The 20,747-nt window shown below is 37.1% G+C and overlaps 1 protein-coding gene and 1 long non-coding RNA gene across 3 annotated transcripts in view; one reads left to right on the top strand and one right to left on the bottom strand.

Moving 5' to 3' along the window:
* The window catches only part of LINGO2 (leucine rich repeat and Ig domain containing 2), a 54,495-nt gene extending 33,778 nt beyond the window's left edge, over window positions 1-20,717 (bottom strand). The window contains exons 1-2 of one of the 2 annotated variants that reach the window (XR_013164166.1): window positions 20,410-20,717; window positions 13,013-14,340 (exon numbers count right to left, since the gene is read on the bottom strand). The gene's annotated coding sequence lies outside the window, so the exon portion shown is untranslated. Of the gene's footprint in view, window positions 1-13,012; window positions 14,341-20,409 lie in introns of those variants that run through there. The other variant, XM_077133890.1, reaches the window with a different exon arrangement.
* Window positions 11,737-15,441, top strand: LOC143660662 (uncharacterized). The gene is made up of 3 exons (XR_013164168.1): window positions 11,737-11,899; window positions 13,307-13,408; window positions 14,425-15,441. It is a non-coding gene; the product is annotated as an uncharacterized LOC143660662 (long non-coding RNA).
* Window positions 20,718-20,747: the final 30 nt, after the last annotated feature.

The raw sequence follows: 20,747 nt of genomic DNA, 5'->3' as shown, positions 1-20,747 counted from the left end.
AAAAGTAGAAAATGCGTGGCACCTTTTGGAGAAGCTGTCCCCCCATCATGTTCTCAGTTTAGAGTCAGAAAGACCTGCTGCTCTTTGGGCTGTTTTTGGTGAGAGTGAGGAATAATAATTTCTACTTTTCCTCTCAATATCATTTATGATAAGCTTGCTTTATGAGTATGGGACAATTACAAACCTTACTCCATTTTGGTCTCCTAGAGGATGAAATAGAGGACTTCATAGGTTCTTATAAGGATAAAATGAGAGGACTTTAAAAATGAATGTAATTTGTCATGTCAACCTTCTTAATAGGTAGCTCTTAGCTTTGAATCAGAGAAATACAAATTTGCAAGGTGGCTGAGTATGTCTATAGTGAGGGGAGTTTCACTTATGAAAAAGAACTGGTGTAGGTATGGATTAGACTTTCAATTTCATCTTTGTAAGTACCATGACCCAAACAGCTGAGCTAATAGCTCTGGATCACTGTTATATTAAATAAACTGGACATTTGCTTTGAAGTTGTTTTCTTTGCATGCTGAAGCAAATCATTCAGCCAGGGGGAAGTACAGTTATATCTACAGGCAATTCCCTGACTTCATATATGAATGAATCATCTGTTGCCCAGGCTATGGACTCAGAAGGATTCCATAAAGTCTCACTTGCAATGGAATGAGGTAACCAGATTCATTCATGACTCTCTTGATCATGACAAAACAAAACAACAAACTCAAACTCAACTGATGTCTCCTCACTCTTCCTATTTCTGTAAATGGTACCATCTTTCATTCAATTGCTCAAGGCAAAAATTCAGGAGCTATCCTTGATTCCATCCTTTCTCACAGTTCCTTTATCCAATTTGTCAGTAACTGGATTGATTGCTGTGGCAGGGGCAGTCCTAGTCTGCCTGCTACCTTTCCTTAGGACCACAAATACAGTCTGTGCTCAGGACCAGGTATGTCCACCTAGCGGTGATAAAACACAAATCCTTATTAGATAAGGAGACTGCCAGTGCATTCCTTCCCCTATCATCTCAACCATATTGACTGGAGACAGTCTGATTCTTATGGCATGTTTTTCACCTCTAGCTCACACTCCAGTGATATATATGTCCCTGGTGAAGGGGGTCCGGGGTTCCTCCACTGCAGCAGCACAGGAACACAAGAGAGGAGTGCTGTGCATAGAACATCTCCCTGCATCAGCCATGGATTTGATATCTGCTCACTATGGAAAACTGACTCACTAATGAAACTGACCTTGCTCTGTTTCTTCTCCATGTGAGTAAAATCTCTTTCCCCCCAGAGCTGTGTGAGTCATACTTTTGCTGGTGGCCCTGAAACCTCTTCTGGAGTGGGTAAATGTCTCTTTAGGTATGTCTTCTTCTGACTAGCAATTGCTCTATCTTAAAAAAAAAAATTGAGACTCTCCTTTTCATCATTTCCACTGCTACTACATTAATCCAAATCACAATCACTACTTGTATAGACAACTGCAATAGACTCTTAGTTTATCTCCTGACTCCACAGTTGCTCATAAACCAGGATCTTCTAGTTTCCATACAGCATTTAGAACAATTGGGCCACTATTTCCTCACTCCTCACCCCACCATTATTTCCAATTATGCATAAGAAACTCTTAAATTTTTACCAGGTTTACAAGGCTTATTTCCCCATTTTCCTGTTCTCTCCTTTATTTCCTCTTATGTAGAGAGTCATTTGAAACCTGACAATATTCTCTCCTCTTTGAAGCATTTGCCATCTCTCTTCCTTCTTCCTAGAGAGTTCTTCCCAGATCTTTGCATGGCTTGCTCCCTCACTAAGTTCAGGACTTCCATGAAGAGCCAGCTCTTCTCATGTCCCAGTCTCACCCTGCTTTGTTGTTCTTCAGAGCCTCTGTTTATTTACTGATTACCTAGTTCTGTATAGAATATAAGTTTTATCCTAGTCATCAGCTCATCCTCAAGGCATACACAGTGCCCAGCATACTAAAGTACCCAATAAGTATTTGTTGAATGAATGAAGGAGTGAACTGGGTGTGTACATGCAGGCACCTACATAACTGGAACTAGAGAAGGAAATACACCACAAATGGAAGACTCTGGGGGATGAAATGCTTTGGGAAGATATGAGGTCATTCTGGGAGGCCATCATCATCATCATTATTTATGCAGCACTGCATCATAATTATGTGCAGCTGGAACCCAAGACCTATGACCAGAAAATGAAAATATAAATATGCACCATACACTGACCTGCACAATTTCATATATATATATTGTCTCATTTAGTTGTCTACCCAACAAGACTGATATTTTTCTAATTCACTCCAGATGAGTAACTGAAGTCCTGGAAAGGTTAAATGATTTGACCAAGTTCATTCAAGAAAGTGATAGAGGTTTTATGACTTCTAGTCTATTGTTTTTTCCATAAACTTGCTGCTTATATGTTGTTACCTGTGTTAGGCAAGTTCAATGGAAGGAAAGAGAAGAAAGGAAGAATGAGGAGGAATCCCAACTTTAGGGGCCCCTATCAAGCCCACGTCTACATGAATTCTCCTTTATTGCTCCAGCCTATGTTAAGTAGTCTTTCCTTGAATTAGTTGCTAGTACTTCTCATTCAGCAAATAGCATCTGCTTTCTTCTACTCTTATGGATTTTTATTTATACATATAATGTTTGCCCAATTATTGGGTTGACTCTTATGAAATTGCCAGCATTTTATCAATTTTGACCTCTAAAAATAGTAACTCAATGTGGTACAACTAATAAAATGAGAATTCCTTGAAGGCAGGAATCACATCTTATGTCCCTTTGCCTCTATTAGTTTCTGGCTGATCAGTATTTGTTTGTGATTGATGATAATGGATATGTAATTGTCCCTCATATAAATAGATGATGGACAGGCACAATGACCTATGTTTCTCAGCACACTAAGTATACTTTATAAACGTTACTGGGCTTCAGTGTCTCTGAAAAGTACCACATCAACTGCCTCATTATCCCTATTTATTTTATTTCAATAGAGAACTTCACCTCCTGAAGTTTCCCAGAAATGTATATATGAAGTAGTTAATTTAAACAGTTGGAAGTAAAAACAGTTATGAAAAGAGAGACTTCCAATATGCACCATTTGCTATGCATAATAGGCACTATGATATCACTGTAAATATATTATTACAATGAGTCTTTATAACAATCCAGCAAGAAGGAGTAATAATATCCCCAGTTCATAGATGAGATTGAGTTGACCAATGTTACAAGGCTAGTGGGTGAAAGAACCAGAATTAAAACTCACTTCTGTGTGACACAAAGTCTACAAGCTTAACCACTCTGACCACTACGCTATCTCTGCCAAAAGGCATTAAGTGCTTTGTTCCCTCTATGGGCAAGATGTTTAGGCTGTCATGAAAATGAGCATCACACACTAACTCTGCTTTCTGCTATCCATTTTCCTACTGTGTCTAAAAGCAGAAAGCAGAACAGCCAAATGCTTCAGGACATCTATGTAAAGAACCACTTCCCACACAGGAGAAAGTTTCCCTCAGCCTACTTCTTATCAATACTACTGGGCAAGTCAAGGTCACCACAGATATACCTCACGGTACGCAGAGGAGACAACAAAAAAGAGCAGGGGTGCTGAAAACAACAGCATAAAAAAACAAGGAAAAGCAATGTAAACCTTAATGATTATTCTAAGTTTGTTTTTCTTTCTCAAAGTACTTATATTCAGGTACTCACCATTATGTAAGAAATTTGGTTTTTGACATACCCAACAAAATAAAAGATTCCTCAGTATCAAGGTGAGTTATTGAGGGTTTCTTCAGCTTTCTCTCAAGATCTTAGAGAGAGGGTAATTTTTTTCTCTAGGATAATTCATTTGTGGTTTTAGTCTTTGCACCTCAGAGCAAGCAATTGGACTAGGTGACCGCCCAAGGTTACTGCAAAGCCCTCAAAAATCTGTGCTCAGGTGATAAATCAACAAAAATGATGTTTTAGAGCTTCACATATGCTCTCCTTCTCCACCACCACATTTAGAACAGTTCTCTCAAGGCCCAGGAAAGGCCAGGTGCCAAGGCATCCTTATTGTTAGAAATAGTAGTCAGTTTTCCCTGCAAGGGATATAGACACAGTAAGAGAGGAGCAGACAAAATGAGAGGCGACTTTGAACATGTAAGATCACAACTAAAATACTGATTTTGCAAATATAGGGATCATTTAATTTCACATATGGTAGACATTGCCAGTAGGTTTCTTTCCCACCGCATAGAACTCCATGGATAACAGAACATTTTAGAAGACAAAAATTGAGGAACACATCTCATTTTCTTTAAGTCAAAGTAAATACCCATAGTTACTTATGTTATTTTGTTGGCGAATAGGCATTCACATTAAAATATTAGGTGTTTCAATGACTGCTGCTATCTAACTAACCCATGTACCATTTTAAAAATATTTGTGTTTGGCCCCCAAATCATCTTTTACCTGCCTTTCAACTTCCACAAGATTATATTGACACCAAGTCCAAACATTTATTTTTGCTGTTATCACCATGAAACCCACATCCTGACCATGGGAAATTCCCATTCTGGGTATTCATATCGCTTTCTATAATGTTGCTGCTTTTGTCAAGTTACTGGCAAGAGTGATGACAGCACAGTAGGCTATAATCCCAAATAAGTCACAATTTGATGGCTTTCAGTTGAAAACGCCCTCCAATCCTCTGCCCTAATCTATCATTGACAATGTTCTTACTCTATATACTCTAGTAAATATTTACACTTTCCAATATTTGAACAGTAATCCGAAAAGGAGTATACACAGGTGTGTTGTGGGCGGGTGGGGGGGGGGATGACAAAAGAAACTATTTCTCAGCCATAGAAAGAATGGCTACTTAAATTGAGGTATATTGACTCAATGTAATATATGCATTTTCAACAATTTATTCAACAATTATTTGTTGAATCTATGTGCCTTGTCCAAGTTGGTAGAGCAGGGGCAAAGGGAATTACCATTGGTGGAAATAGTCTGGATAGGGAAAGGAAGGCAAAAAAATTAAAAAGTTATACAATGTTATAATAATGAGTAGAATAGTATGCTATGAGAGAATAGAAGGAGTGATCAGGGTGGCCATAAAAGTAATAATTTTAGACACAGCTATGTAATAATTATGTTTACATATGGATAAGCATTGGATGGCAATGAGGGAAAATGAAGTTGATATGTTAAGGTGGTGGATATGTGATTGATTTTGCTGTTGTTCTTTCTCTTTATTTTTTGTAATAAGTGAAATTTGGTGAGGGAACATTAGCTAGGTAAATGGAGCCTTGTGTAAAGCATCACTTCTTAAGATGGATCTTGACTAAATAAGAGGTAGCAAAAAAGCAAACTGACAGCTTCCTTACATATTTAATGTTTCTACCTTATTTTTGGTGATTTTTTCCTCTTTCCCTTTACTCCTTAATACTTTGTCATTTCACACGTGTCCTAGGTTAAGAAATAGCTTCTCTTTTCTTTTTAGGTGGCAGTAACATTTTGAGACTGGATTATGGGTAGTGTTAGTAATATCCTTCATTCGTCATGAACGAGAATATTGATAGAAACTCTGATTTCTACCTGTTCAAATCCTGTATATGTCACTAGAGGTCCAGATTGACCTGCACCTTTTACACAAAATCTTTCCTGTCAACAACAAACTCTAAATGGATTATTTTCTCTTTTTCTTAACTCCTGTTTCTTTAAGCACAGTTGAAAATTGATAATTTATTGGTGTCTAAGTATTTATGAGCATCAATCTACCTTAGTTACCTATAAATTCCTTAAAGGGAGGTAATTCTACCTTTTGCCACTTAGTCCTTGAATAGGCCACAACATTTAAGGAGCTCAATAAATACTTAGTTTTTTTTAAAGATTGTGATTTCTATTTTCACATATACACACAAATATACCGATTATTTTCAGCTTTAGTTGACTCAGGTTTAAAAGAACCTTTCATGCAGTGATAAGCCAAACTCAATTTTTAATCTCCCAAAGAGGAATTTAATATTTGTATACACATATTCAGCAAAATCTTTGTAAAATTATAGTTACAGCTGACACATAAAGGTTTTGGCTGGTTTTATATCAAATTCAGTCAAAGCCCAAGATAATTTTTTGCAACATCCATAATTGGGCCAAATGTATTCAAGGTCAGGCCTAATTACCCACATTTGCACCCACCTGGCAGAGGTGAAAAACTTAAGATGTGCATGTGTTTATTAATTCATGGTCAATTCTGTTCTCTGTAGATTTCAACAAACTCCAGCTGAAATTTAATGGCATTCTTTTTGAGGTAAAATTCCTAAGCATTAGGCCTTTTGAAATGTGATTCTTTCTATCCTAAAGGAGAGAATTTGAGTATAGATGAGCTCCAATCTTAGCTTTGCTCTTAAAAGCTGTGCGACCTTAGGCAGATTCCTTTACCTTGCTGATCCTCAGACTCCTATCTTTAACCTGTTAGGTTTTACTACTGAATCACTAATACTTTTTCTGCTCAGATTATGATTCTTTATCAATTAATTCAATACTTTGAGATAATTTTTACTGTACACTTATGTGCCAGGCAATAGTCTTTTATGAGTTTGCACTGTGAACCAGGCAGACAATAAGTCATCTTGGATCAATACATATCTGCTCTCCACTTAGTAAGACTCCCCCCCCCCCCCCCATGTAAAATGGAAACTTGATGTCTGCCAATCAGAACACTTCCTCACTTGCTTCTGCATTTGCCCTGTATGAGCTTCCCCTTTCTACTTCCTTGGTGGAACTCCCTTCTACTTTCTGAATGGGATGCTGCTCGATTCATGAATTGCTCAATAAAAGTTATTTGACATTCTAAATTGCAATAAAAATTAATTTTATCACTTTCAAGGTATATATTCTATATGTGTTTTGGGAAGGAAGTTTACACAAGCATTTTTCTGAAGCAAAGTCAGTTATGATTTAGTTGCTATGTTGAAAATTATAATGTTAGCCTTCTATAATAAAATTCATTAGATAACTACTGAAGTAACTTGCCTCTAAGATGGCAGCCTTTCTTCTCTATATACACAGACCATTCTGCCCTGAGAAGTAAGTTCTATTCTTCTATCCACTTGAATTTGCACTGGCCTATAACTACTAGATAGTTAATATAATAACTAGAATGCAAAGAAAGTGGCACTGTGTGACTTGTGAGGTGAGTTCATACAAAGTCCTTCAGCTTCCACTTAGGTATTTTTAGTGCTCACTTTAAGAGGAGGCTGGCTATTGTGTAAGGAATTTAGCTGTCCTGAGACCACCTGCTTTAAGGAAGCTAGCCACATGAAGAAGTTACTTGGAAAGAAGCATGACCAGCTCTCAGCTATTCCAGCATCCTAATCTGGACCCTGTGAAGAAGCCTCCAGATGACTCTAGTCTCAGCCACCATCTGACTGCAAGTGTATAAGTGACCCAAGCAAGAATTGTTCAGCTAAGCCCTACAACTACCAGAGCCATGAGAGACAAGATTAAATTAGTGTTTTAACCCACTGTGTTTTGGAGTGGTAGGTTATGTCACACTAGAGAAATAAAACTCCACTTGGGTCAGGAGGTCACAATAGTTAGAACTTATTTCTCACATGCTTTAAGTACCTCAGGTTCCACTAGAGGGTACAAGTTGGAGGGTCATTCCTTAATACTCTTTGTGCTGGTTAACATCCTCACAAAGTAGAGAATTTGTGTGCCACCAAGAAATGCATAATCAAGAGGCAGAAATCATTGAATCCAAGCTCAAATGTCCTAGAAAGAGAAAGATACAGCAGGCCCTGGACCTCAGTCCCCAGGTAGGACCCAGAAATTAGAACAAGAAAAGCAAAAACTAAGAACAGAGCAGCCAAAACAGTTCAGTAAAGCTATAATCTGAAAGCATAAGTCACATAAACCAGAATGGGGCATATCTGGATGAAAGATTTGTATGGAAAAGGGAGAGTGATTCACTCTATGTACAAATGAAACCACCAGCTTACTGACAGACCGACGGCACATTTACTCCACAACCCCTTAGAACTCAATCCCAGTGTGTGATTGCGAGGCCATGTGTATATTATGTGTGCATGCACATGCTTGGGCACGAGTGCCCATTTAGGGGTATGAGAGACCTGATGTGAAGGAAACTCAGTGGCTTTCTGCTCTGGAGGGAATAACTTATGGTGGGTGAATTTTTTCCCTCTGATATTTCCCTGGCAAAGCTGCCACCCAGGCTTCTAGGGTTCTCTACTAGAGGTCTTTCTTTGAAATATCAGAGAAATCAGTATACATGATGATGTATATCTCTAAGTCTAATAAAAGACAAACTGTCCAAAGGAATACTATACCTTGAGAGGGAGGTAGATGCTGATTTCTAGGACTTAGGAACTCTCATGTTATTTAACAGAGTTATGAAAATAGTATGTAAATACTTGGAGGGCAAAATGGATTCTAAATGACAATTCTTCTTTCACCCAATATCAGCTTCTCTATAAATGATGTCAAATAATTGTTATTATGATACTTGAAATAAACTTTTGATTGTTTCCTTAAACCTCTAACTCAGATATAAAACAATGGTGTGATATTGGTTTTAGATACTTAACAGGATATATTCAATGAGAAGGCCATATATGAATGAAAGAGAACCTGTATTCCGTACTTCCACTGAAGAAGTTCTTTAAAGGGCTGTGTATTAAAATATGAGAAGTGGGGGCATGCATACGCTCATGGCACTATTCCAAAATCCACTGATAAGTCACTTCTTTTTTTGTAATTTGTAATGTTTTCCCACTGAAATGACATACATTATAGAGGATGTCTAACTTTGCAGGGTAACCTTCAGAAAATATATTTAAATTATCATGGAGTCAACAGTAGTATTAATAAGTCTAATAGAAGGAAGAGAAAAAGGAAGAAGAAAGAAAGAAGGGGGATCGAGAGTTGATTTTCCTTCTGGCCCTTCATTATGAATTTAAAAATACCTGAGTCAATAATGCTTGATTGAATTATTTAATAAAGCTACTATGGAAGATCCCTTCTTTAGACACAAGGCTTTTATGCTTGTCAAATGGTTAACTTTATTTACTAAAATACAACCTATGCATTCTTGACACTTTAGGAAATCAGACAAGCATTTATTGAGCATTATCTGAATGCCTAATACTGTGCTAAGTGTTGTAGAGCACTGAGATTTTGATTTTGATTTTGATTTTGATTTTCACAGCACTGAGATTTTGATTTTCACAGGCTTAACAAATTTTAAAAGTAGTGGCACTATCATAAAAGTTCACAATTCTTTTATATTTGCCAAGAAAGCACTAAAAAATAATGTAGCTTCCACCTATTCTCATAATTATTCTTTTACATGGTAGAAACTTTATCCAGACTCCCATTTGGGAACCACTGAATTGCGATGCCTAAAATTAATATAAAACATATTCCCAGGTCTCCTTCTTCTGACATGCCAAATAATGACTAAAGGTGATATTCCTTTCAAAGCAATTTCAAATTGCTTTTATTAAAAATTTTAGATTAACAACTTATTGTTAAGTATCAATTCAATCTTTCTTGTTTATAGATTATCTGTGTGGGATCCATAATTATCTGTGTGGGATCCATATAGATTATCTGTGTGGGATCCATAATCACCACTGATATATTTTACACCGTTTTTTTTTTTTTAACATGGGCAGGCACTGGGATTCGAACCCAGGTCTCTCTGGCATGGCAGGCGAGAACTCTGCCTGCTGAGCCACCATGTCCTGCCCTTTTTTACACATTTTTAAAAGAAAATTTTCTTAATCAAGTATAGAAGTTTTTGAGGACCTTTTTGTTTAAGCCATAGAATCCTTTCTTCAAATGAAGCCTTACCCAGGAAGACCAATATCTAGAATAGATCAAAGAGTGCTGCTCTGATTAAAGCTGTTTGCTTGGCTCTCCTTCCCTTCTTCCCCATACCCCAGTAGCCCACAAGGCACCTCCACACACTACCAGGGCTCCATAGAACATTCTTGAACATTCACTGATCCAACAGAATCATAAACTCAGAATTTCGAATTCAGAAGGTATTTTAGAGACTATCACAAATTACAGATGCTCAGAGCAAGAAGTATCTTAGAGATTGACCAGTTTGTCCCTCCCATTTCACAGATAGGAAAACTGAGGCCCAGCAGGTTTTCCAACTTGTCCCTCCCTCACTCCCATTGCTACTTAGATCCATCAGGGCTCCTTTATCACAGTTCAATGCTGCTCCTTCCTTATTACAAGTCTCTTGGAAATACTATATACAGGGAAAATGGTATAAACATGTTGAAAATGAATTATTTAAAGGGAAAGTATGCAGCAGAGAAGACATAGTAGGATAAAGGAAGAAAACAGGAAAGGACAAGCAAAGTTTAACTCTTAATGGTTCCATCTTAAATTCAAAAAGAGTAGGAGCTAAGTCACTACTAAAAGAGGCTTATAGTTTAGTTAGAAAAATCAGTGATGTGCAAAAGGAATGTTTACCACTTCTGTGATGTTCTAAAAAACCAACTCCAAGTGATAAAAAAAGTCCTAAAATCTTGATAAAGAATTTAGAAGTTATACAGTTCCTTAGGGAAGACTTGCTCTTCAATAATCATAGGAAGTTAAAAATTAAAGCTTAAATCATAATCTGACAATCACGTTTATAAAATCTGCTCAATTGAAAAAGTTTCACACACTTTGGAAGGGGTCCTCTATTGCTTCACAAGCCATAGAAACTGAGTCAGGCACAACCAACCCCATCGATCAAACTGAGTCTTACAATGTGAGTACTGCCAATGTGAACCACGAACATGGATGGATGAGTCCTGGGAACACACAGTGAGGGCAGTTTTATATACCAGCATGACCTTTATCTACCCTGAACTTACACAGTTAGTGGTCAATTGATACACATTCTCTTCTCCATTCCTTTCACCCCTCTTTCACCCTTTAACTTGTTTATATATGTATATGTACATATATTGCATATACATATACACACATTATGTTTACATATTAACTAGACAGAAACTCACCGTTTTTTCTTAATCTTTAATAGCAGTTTATTCAAATATCTGCTTATATATAAGACAGTGGTGTACCCATTCCTATTAAGTGTCATTCATTAGCAAGTGGTTCTAAAGTAGGAATAGGAAACCAGAAGCAGTCTTTTCTAATTATGGCAATACTTTTATTTTTCTATTAAAACCCACAGTAGTGATATTAAAGAGCTTTTTATGGTAGGTTGAATTATGTATTCCAGAAAAGCATATTTTTAATCTTAATCCCTTTCCTGTGGTTGTGAATCCATTGTAAATAGGTTCTTGTGGACATGTTATTTTTTTGTTAAGGTATGGCTAATTGAATCAAGATGTACCATAATCCTATTACTGGAAGTCTTAGAAAGAGAGGGACTGGAAGCCAGAGGAAAGCTTCTGGAAGTTAGAAGTCAACAGTATCCAGAAGAGAAAGAGAGGGCATTGCCATGTGATAGGAAAGCCAAGGAACCCAAGGATTGCTGACCTGCCAGAAAGCTACCAAGCCAGAAGGAAACAAGCTGTGCTGTTCTGAATCTGTTATGTACCCCAGAAATGCCTATGCTCCTTTAACCCAATTTTGTGAGGACAGACCCATTGTTGGGTGGTACCCTTTGATTAGGTTGTTTCCATGGAGACGTGACCCCCTCCTACTCAAAGTGGGTCTTAATCTGCTTGGTGTAGTCCTTTAAGGGAGAGACATTTTGAAGAGAGCTCTGGACCAAGAGAAGCTAAGAGATAAAGAAGATGCCCACAGAGACATCTTGGAGAGTAGGACCAGCAGATGTTGCCACGTGCCTTCCCATGTGACAGAGGAACCTTGGACACCATCGCCCTTTCTTTAGTGAAGGTATCCTCTTGTTGATGCCTTAATTTGGACATTTCCATGGTCTTAGAATTGTAACTTGTAACTTTTTAAATCTTTATTATTAAAAGCCAACCCATTTTGGCATGCTGCATTGCAGCAGCTTAAGTAAACCAAAACACAAGCCTTCTTGCCAATGCCTTGATTTGGACTTCTGGCCTCTGAAACCATGAGCTAATGAAATCCTGTTTTCTGTACTAACCAATTATGTGATTTTTGTCATGGAAGCCTGGCAGATATCATAGGAAGCCTATGACACTTTCTCCAAAAAGGAAACATAATTAGATTCATCTGCATCTTTCTATCATTATATCACTGTTTCCATTTGCCCATGTTCTCATCCAATCTGTGCTTATATGCTTATATATTTTAAAATAATTGACATTGTGCCATGTAAGCCTGTGATCTGTTTCAATTCCTTTGCATATTGTAAGCCTTTGTCTATGTTGTTATGTGTTTCCTTTGCCAGGAGACTAAAAACAAAGTCAATGTGTAAGGAGAGATATAAGTACCTGAACGCTAGTTTTTTTTGACTGGTCCCAAGTTTCTCTCTCTTATGAGCACCCTACATACAAACACTGAGGAAATTCAAACACTGATGTTTCCAAAGTACTTTTTAAATTAGCCATCTGAATAAAAATGAGAATGTGAGCTCATTGAATGGAAAATTTAACTCAAAGGTAACATGTTTCCTTTTTAAAGCAATGGAAAAACTCTAAATTAGTCTTTAGCATAAGAACTACAACTTATATAATATCTGTCTTGGAACATCTGAATCAGCTTCTTAATCTAGCTTTTTGATACAGTGCTTTGTCTTTTAAAAATGAAGTATTTACCAATCCTCTCTAAAAAGGAATTAATCATTTAACACAATGACTTCTTTCACCCTTTATTTGTATTTCTCTTAAATAAAATCCCAAGCAGGATAAATTAAAGCATATTATTTAAATTTAACATTTTTGTTAATAAAGATAGGGAGTTCTGTCTGATTCATTTTTGTTTCCTTCACAATTTATAGCACAATATTGCACAAATAGCATATGCTCAATGAAAGTTCATTTTATTGAATTTGAACTTTGTGTCAGTTTCTGACTCAGGAGGATTTAGAACACATGGCCTTTCTATTGTATCATTTTGTTGGAATTTGAGGTGAGCACATTCATTTACACTATGAAGAACATGGCTTATATAATACCCACATCAGGGAAGAATGCTAGACGAGGTGAGTTCTGCCTGTTATATCCTTTAGGAAGACTCCTTCCCCCATAGCACTTGCCCCCCCTCTGTAATTATTTATTTGTGTGGGTATCTGATTAATGTGCATCTCCCTCAGTGTCTATAAAGACCATGAGAGCAGAGTTCAAGTCTTTATGTGTACTATTTTATCATCAGAGTTTGGCACAGTTTCTGGTCTGTAGATACTTAAGAGGCAGCTGAACAAATCAATGAAGTCTGAATTAATGAAGAAGAAACTGAGCTGCATTTTGAAGACAGGTGAGAGATTTGATCTAGCAGAATGAGAAAAGGGCACCAAATAGGGTGATAATTTGAAATGGATATATGATAGAGACAGAAATACTAGGGAAGATCCCTAAGGGATTCTTAACAGAGTTGGGTCCTCATGTCTTGGTAGCAGGTATGCATGCCGCAGGAGTTCCTTCCAGAAATGGGTTTGTGTATTTATCTGACATTATTCTTAGGAAACATCAAGATGCCTAGTAGTACTGAACAGTCAGGGATATGGGAGGCTTTTAAAAATACTTACAGACTTAGGCTGCCTTCACTACACTAGAAGAAGAAATTTCCATAATGTACATAATTAGGCAGTGTTTCCAAAAATGGCAACTTACTATTATTTCCTTCCCCTGGAAAAAGGAAAAAAAAATGTATCCAGGTTTTCCAATAGCACGTGATTTTTAAATTGGGTAAACAGTTTTCAGCCCAGAAGGTTGTGGTCCTTAACCCAGTAGTCGTTTTAACTCTTTTCCACTATTCTGTAACGTTCTGAATTCAACACAGACATATTAGAAGTTTCAAACATGTATGGCTATTTTGCCTTAGGCGATTTGGAAACTATGTTTTTTATCCTGGGCTGTTACAGGAACAATCATATGTGTGCTTCTCAACTTCTCTGAGATGATATGAGAATAAATGAGATAGCAATAACAAATATTTCCTTCATGTCTTCCATTCTCCTTCTTCTTCCCTTTATCTTGCCAGGTCTCTATAGTTTATATCTAATTCTCCACACATTGCAGGACATTTGCTGTCCAATGTACAAAGTTGTTTTGCATGTAGACAGTTCAATATTTTAATTTTTAAAAACTTTTGTTCCAAGAATGTGGCTGCTTCCAGTTGGACTGTAGGCTTGTTTATTTTGAGTATGTTATGTTTAGGTGATTTCTGTCTCAAACTTCTTTCAGATGCTGAGGGAAGTAAAAAATGGTAGTAGGTTAGGACATATGTATGTGAATATATTTTTAATACCTAATCTTTTATTTTGATTGTAGCTTTGAAATACATTTTTCAAATCCTCAACTATGGAAGGCAGCAAACTGAGAGCAGAGGGAAAAAAGCTTTAGGAAAAAGCATCCAAAAATGCATAGATGGCCTTATCATTCTGAGATACTAAAACTGGCCCAGTATTCCTTCTTTGTTTGATTTCTATTAAAGCCATTAAGAATGGATTTGGAGGACTGCCTTTCCTGTACCTTCCTGGAGATGTACACCCCAGGGGCATCAGAATCATGAACAGGCCTGTATGTACTGATAAGCAAGTATCACTGGGGTAAAAAGAAGAAAGATAAGTTCTAGACCTATCACAGGGCAAAGACATTAAGATTTATTTCCAGTGTTCTCAGGAGAGCTTTGCTCCCCATACAAAACTCCTTCTTGGAAGAAGAAAAGGAAGAGAAAAGTATAAGGGGAGATTATATTTCTTTCAAACATTTACCCAACAAGAAACTCTGAATACAAAAATGAATCACAATCGCAAAGTCAATTTTAAATGAAGGGGAAAAGTCACAGAAAACATGGACCTTCTGAGAATTAAAAAGAAGAAATCATTATTTAAGAGTTTAAAAAAGTTTCCTTATCAGAGATCAAAATAGAAAGGAAGGAATAGTGCAGACATTACCTTTAGAAATGATTTGAGATTGAAATAATTTATACAGTTTGTATTCAGCCATTGAGAGCGAGCTAGAAAATTTATGAAACTGCACAAAATGGCTTACATTAGGTAAGAACATTGAAAAATAGAGCACAAGCTCAACTCCAGGGACACAGCAAGATTTTTTATTAAGAAATCCAACTTGTCCTTGGGATGCAATTTCAATTATGAAGTTGATGCTGATGCATATTAATTCCAAACAAACCACCCACTCTATCTTTTGCCTCAATGGGTCTACAATGGTTTCTCAAGGACAGATGAAAGCTAATAGGGAATACGTCTTACTATGTGTTCTTTCTTATGGGCATCCAGTCTGAAATGAAAATCTCAATGAATCAACCAGCTTAGGAGCTAATTAACAGACCAAAGAATATTAAAATGATTTATCATACATCAGTCTTCGTGATTCCTTGTCTCAGAAATACCTTTCACTAAAACTGAACAGCAATGGTTGTTTGATTGAACAAATTCACGTGTACTTAGCTAGTCTCATTCATTCAGCCACTCATTCATTCATGCAATAATTACTTCTTGTATACCTTACGTGTTATGCAGTGGACTAAGTACTGGGGATAATGAAATGAACTAACATACAAAAGGACCTTCTCCCCTACCCCCACCGTATTGCAATCTTGCATTTCACTAGTTTGTATTTAAACTCTTTTTAAAGCCAAAGAACTCCTTTTTCAAACAAAAAACTTATGAAGCATAGAGTAAAGGACTTGTTTAGATAGAAAGGAGCTCAGCGGCAGGTTATCCACCAACATTTCTTAACTTTAGGAAGAAAGTAAAATCTAGAATCACTTGTCCAGGGCTTCACAAGTCTGTTTTACAACAAGGACTAAAACTCAGGAAATAAATGTAAATGTAAATTTAAATGTAAAATTATAACTGAAATCTAAGAGATTCCTTTTCAGAAGAATTGAAAATATACGTGTGAGTAGAAGAGGGAGCAGGTAAGAAAAAGACAAAGCTGTGTATGACAATAGCAGAAAAATTGTCCATTACCAAATACAGTCTTCAGATTACTACTCCAAAAATGGGCAGTAGACCTTACTGTGAAACTGCTCTTTTAATTATTTTGTTTACACAAAGGTAACTTTTTCTATCTTTATTTCTGGAATAGTGAAATGGTTCTATGGAAAGTTAAGATGAAATGCCCCTGGTGGATCCTTTCTTAGTCACTAAATGCTGTTATGAATGGGATGAAATGATAGAGACAATGGAAATGAAATGATTTCTATCATTCATAAAGCTAACTTCCAACAAATTAATGCACACCTATTAAGTGCCCATACAACTGAAACTGGTCATCCCCAGGACCTACAGAGCAATCCATGGCTTCCTAAGCTTTATCAAACTTTATTTTCATTTCATAACAAGACTTTGAGAGTTTGGATGGGCAACCACCCAGGTTTCTAATCTACTGATGAGAAACACTTAAGTGATTTGGTCAAAGTCACAAAAGAAATAAAAATTCTAGACCAGATTTTTTTTGGGATCCTGGATTGGTCTTTCTCCTTCATCAAGGTGCCATTCACAAACCATGTAATAACCAGAAAGTTCAGCAGATCACTCTTTCTCTGCTTATAACATTAATGCAGCACCTTTCACAGTGCATGAATGGGGCAGATTGTTCAATGGACATTTGTTGAATGCTATGGGTTGAATTGCATCTCTCAAAAAAGACATGTCACGTCCCAATTCCTGCCCCATCAATGTGACCTTATTTGAAAGAGGGTCTTAAAAGATATGAATATTTAAGATGAGGCTAAACTGGATGAGGGTGGGCCCTGATCCTATATGACTGGTATCCACATACAAAGAGTGAAATATGGACATAGAATCAGACAGAACCAGGGGAGAACACCCTGTAAAGATGGAGAAGGCCCAAGCTGCAGTGACGTAAAAAGGACTAATGTATGGATTCATGCTATAATATGGATGAACCTTGAAAACATGCCAAGTGAAAGAAACCAGTCTCAGAGACCACATAATGCATTATTTCATTTGTCCAAAATACCTAGACTAGGAAAATCCATAGAGGCAGAAAATACCTTAGTATTTGACAGAGCATGGGATGTTGGAGGGTTGGGAAGTGGCAGCTAAAGGGTTCAAGCCTTCTTTTGGGGGTGATAAAAATGTTCAAAATTGATGGTGGTGATGACTGTACATCTCTGTGAATGTACTAAAGACCATTAAATTGTTCACTTTGAATATATATATATATATATATGCAAGATTAATAGCACTTAAATATATATTTGATGTGGTTAAAAGGGGGAAATTTTAGGTTGTATCTATGTTATTAGAATGAAATTTTAAAAATATCCATAAGACTGTACAACACAGTGAACCCTAGACTAAACCATGTATATAGTTAATTAGTACAATTATAAGAATGTTCTTTCATCAATTGAAGCAAATGTACCACACTAATGTAAGGTGTTAATAATAGGTTAGTATATGGGAACTCTATATTATGCATGATTTTTTTGCAAACCTACAACTTCTCTAATAATAAAAAAAAACTTTTGGCAGTAGCTGTTCTAATTAAAAACAAAAGTTAAGTAGAACTGATTTGTGGGGAGGTAGTTTGTCTGGGTTATAAGAGAAACAAGTCAATAAAACTTTGCCTTAATATGGGTTATAACCTGGACAATTTACCTTACTTCTCTGGTCCTGGTTTTTCAACAACATTATACCAGGTGAATAGTTTTCAAGAAGAGTAATCCAGTAACCTTTTTTTTTTTTTTTAATTTAAATCAAATAAAGTCTCACATGGAAGCTCAATGTATAAAGCAGAAGAATGCCCATTTGAAATAGGGTTAGGAGTTCTAGATCCCACCCATTCAGGATTGTACTCTGCGTTGATCCTTGCATCATCCCCAAGTAACCACAAAACACCATGGACTCCACAGAATTCTATTTAAAAAACAGCCTGAAGGGGCTCATTATAATGGACCATGATAATGTCCACTGCCTACTGTGATTCCGTGTGAGGTCAGGTGCTCAAGCAGGTACAACCTATTCTGAGAAAAGAGCTGGGTAAAGATTAGGGACATTAAAGAAGTTGATTGGTTTGGGGGTTGAGGGCATGAGTAGAGAGGGACACGAGAGAGTAAAGATTAAAGTCAAAAGTAAGGAGTTGGGTCAAATTGATTTTTAGATTAACAGTGAGGAACAAAAAAATTTGTGGCATGAAAAAAAATTAGCTGCTGGCACCAGAATTCCTCTTAGGTAGGCAAATTTATTTAATTAGGAAAAGTCCTTTGTAGGTCCTTTGGGAATGGAAAGTGAGACCCTAAAACTAGAAGTATCTGGAGGAAAGGAATCATATACTAAGTAAATTGTTCTATCTTAGAGAGGAGCAGGAATTTGGGAATACATAGATGCAGAGAAAGGAATAAGAAACCCTGATTTGGGATTATGGATGAATAGCAGAAAAAACTTTTAAGAAGAGGAAGAAGTTTGTATTTCTGTGATATAAACCCTTCTCCAGTCTCCCCAAATCTTGACTTAATTTTGCTGTACCGGTGTTTTAGTGGTAGAAGGTCAGGCAAATAGGTGAGGTTATATAGGCCACTTCTACACTCTTTTGCATTAGAATTGATGGATAAATCTCATTTATCGGATGATTAGAAGCTTCAAGACCAAAGGGCTTGCTGAGATCTGTGCATCTTGCTAGCGAGCTTTAATAACCTCCCTGTGCTCACAAACTGAGCAAGCTTCAGGCTAAGCATTTTTGATGTCATTCTCTGCAAGAGAGGTGACCTGATAAGGGGAATGCTTCCTGTAGTAAATGGTCAAGAAGACACGGAAGGACATGAACTCAGATCCAAGACAGCTTGTTTGTATCAACAATTGCTTGTGTGTCCTGGGGAACTTGGGTCTTGGGATAATAATTAAGTTCATGTGTCAACTTGGCTAAGCTATGATGTTCAGCTTTTGGTCAAACAAATACTAGCATGATTGTCTTGTGAGAGTATTTCATAGGTTTAAATCATTAGTCAGTTGATTGCATCTATGGCTGATTATGTCTACAATCAACAAAGGAGATTGCCTTCAGTAATGAGAGAAGTCTCCTCATCCAATCAGTTGAAGGCCTTAAAGGGAGAACTGATGATTTCAGCAGTCAGAAAGAATTTCTATCTCTAACTCAGCCAGTCAGTTTCTCCCAGGAAATTCAATGAAACCTTCAATAGAGTTCCCAACTTGCAGCCTGCCCTCTAGAATTAGGACTTGCTAATCCCCACAGACATGTGAGCCAGTTCTTATATGTAATATTAAGAGATTTATTTATTTTATAGATTAATGTTGGTTCTTTTTCTCTGGAGGACCCTGATTAATGCAGGTCTCATGTCTCATCTGGCAATCCCAAACCTCTTACCCTCTTAACGATAGTCACACCATGTGAGCCACTCTTACGCTCAGAGGATTATGAAATGCGTTTCTTTTTCTAGAGTCCAGTGCAAACTGGTGACCATTTTCTTTTAAGCCGGCTTAGTGTCAATACAATACCCTCCTTTTTTATGTGAGTTGTGTCAGAACCTCATAAAAGGGAATTGGAATAAGCTTACTACCTTGCAAAATAAAGCACGATACCTCCTCTCTCTTCTTTTTGCTTACCGTAGGATGGTAATAGGGAGGAATAGAGGAAAAGGGCAATTCTGAGATGTATGTGTGAGTTAACACATGTTAGTTCACCCATGAGTAGACTGTGAAGGTAGGGATGGGTTGGTCTTATGCTGACTTAATGCCCTTCCTGAGTGAAAGGAGAATTTTAGAAAGGTTGGTTTTCCTTGCTATTTAGTTGTGACCAAAAGAGTTAGAGGTTCCTCATGATTTCCCACCAAAGGGTAAAAAAAAAAAAAATGGAGGGTTTATTAATCAAATTTGGTGTCTCTAGGTTCTAGCCTTCTCTACTATCTTCACCAACTCCATTCAAGGGCAGTGAAAAGAGTGCCATGCTAACTCATATAACTTCATGTGACTTACTCAGCCTGAACCTGTATTTACAAAATAAATAGAATTTTTTTATTTATCCCTTAGAGACACCAGCCTCTCCTTGTTGTCACCCAGTTCTCTTGTTGTTCATACTGCCTGTACAAGTCACTTTATTCCACAGCCCATTACTGAACAACAAGAATAGAGTTATTTTAGTTGGGATTCACATCTTTTCCAAAGCAACAGTGTTAGTTTGCAAACTATTGGAATGCAATATAGCTGAATTGGAATGGCTTCTATAAAGGAAATTTAATAAGTTACAAACTTATAGTTCTAAGTTTATAAAAATGTTCAAACTAAGGCCCCCAGGGAAAAATACCTTAATTCAAGGAAGGTCAAAGGGTCTAGAATGCCTCTGTCAGCTGGGTAGTCACATGGCAGGCATCTGCTGATCTCTTGCTCCTGGGTCCCACTGCTTTCAGCCTCTGTTCCTGTCCCTCACTTTGCTTCTCCAGGGCTGGCTTTAATCTCTCAGCTTCCCTTGGCTCTCTCTAGGTTTTGATTTGCTTAACATCTTCTGGTGACATCTGCTAGTCTCCAAGCACCTGTGTTTCTGTTCTCTGTGTGTTGGTATCTCTGTCAGCTTTGCTCTCTTCAAAATGTTTCCTCTTTTAGAGGACTCCAGTAAATTAGTCAAGACCCACTCACAATGGGTGA

The sequence above is a fragment of the Tamandua tetradactyla genome, chromosome 2 (genome assembly GCF_023851605.1).
Source record: "Tamandua tetradactyla isolate mTamTet1 chromosome 2, mTamTet1.pri, whole genome shotgun sequence".
Classification (NCBI taxonomy): Eukaryota; Metazoa; Chordata; class Mammalia; order Pilosa; family Myrmecophagidae; genus Tamandua; species Tamandua tetradactyla.
This window is presented reverse-complemented; position numbering and strand designations above follow the sequence as displayed.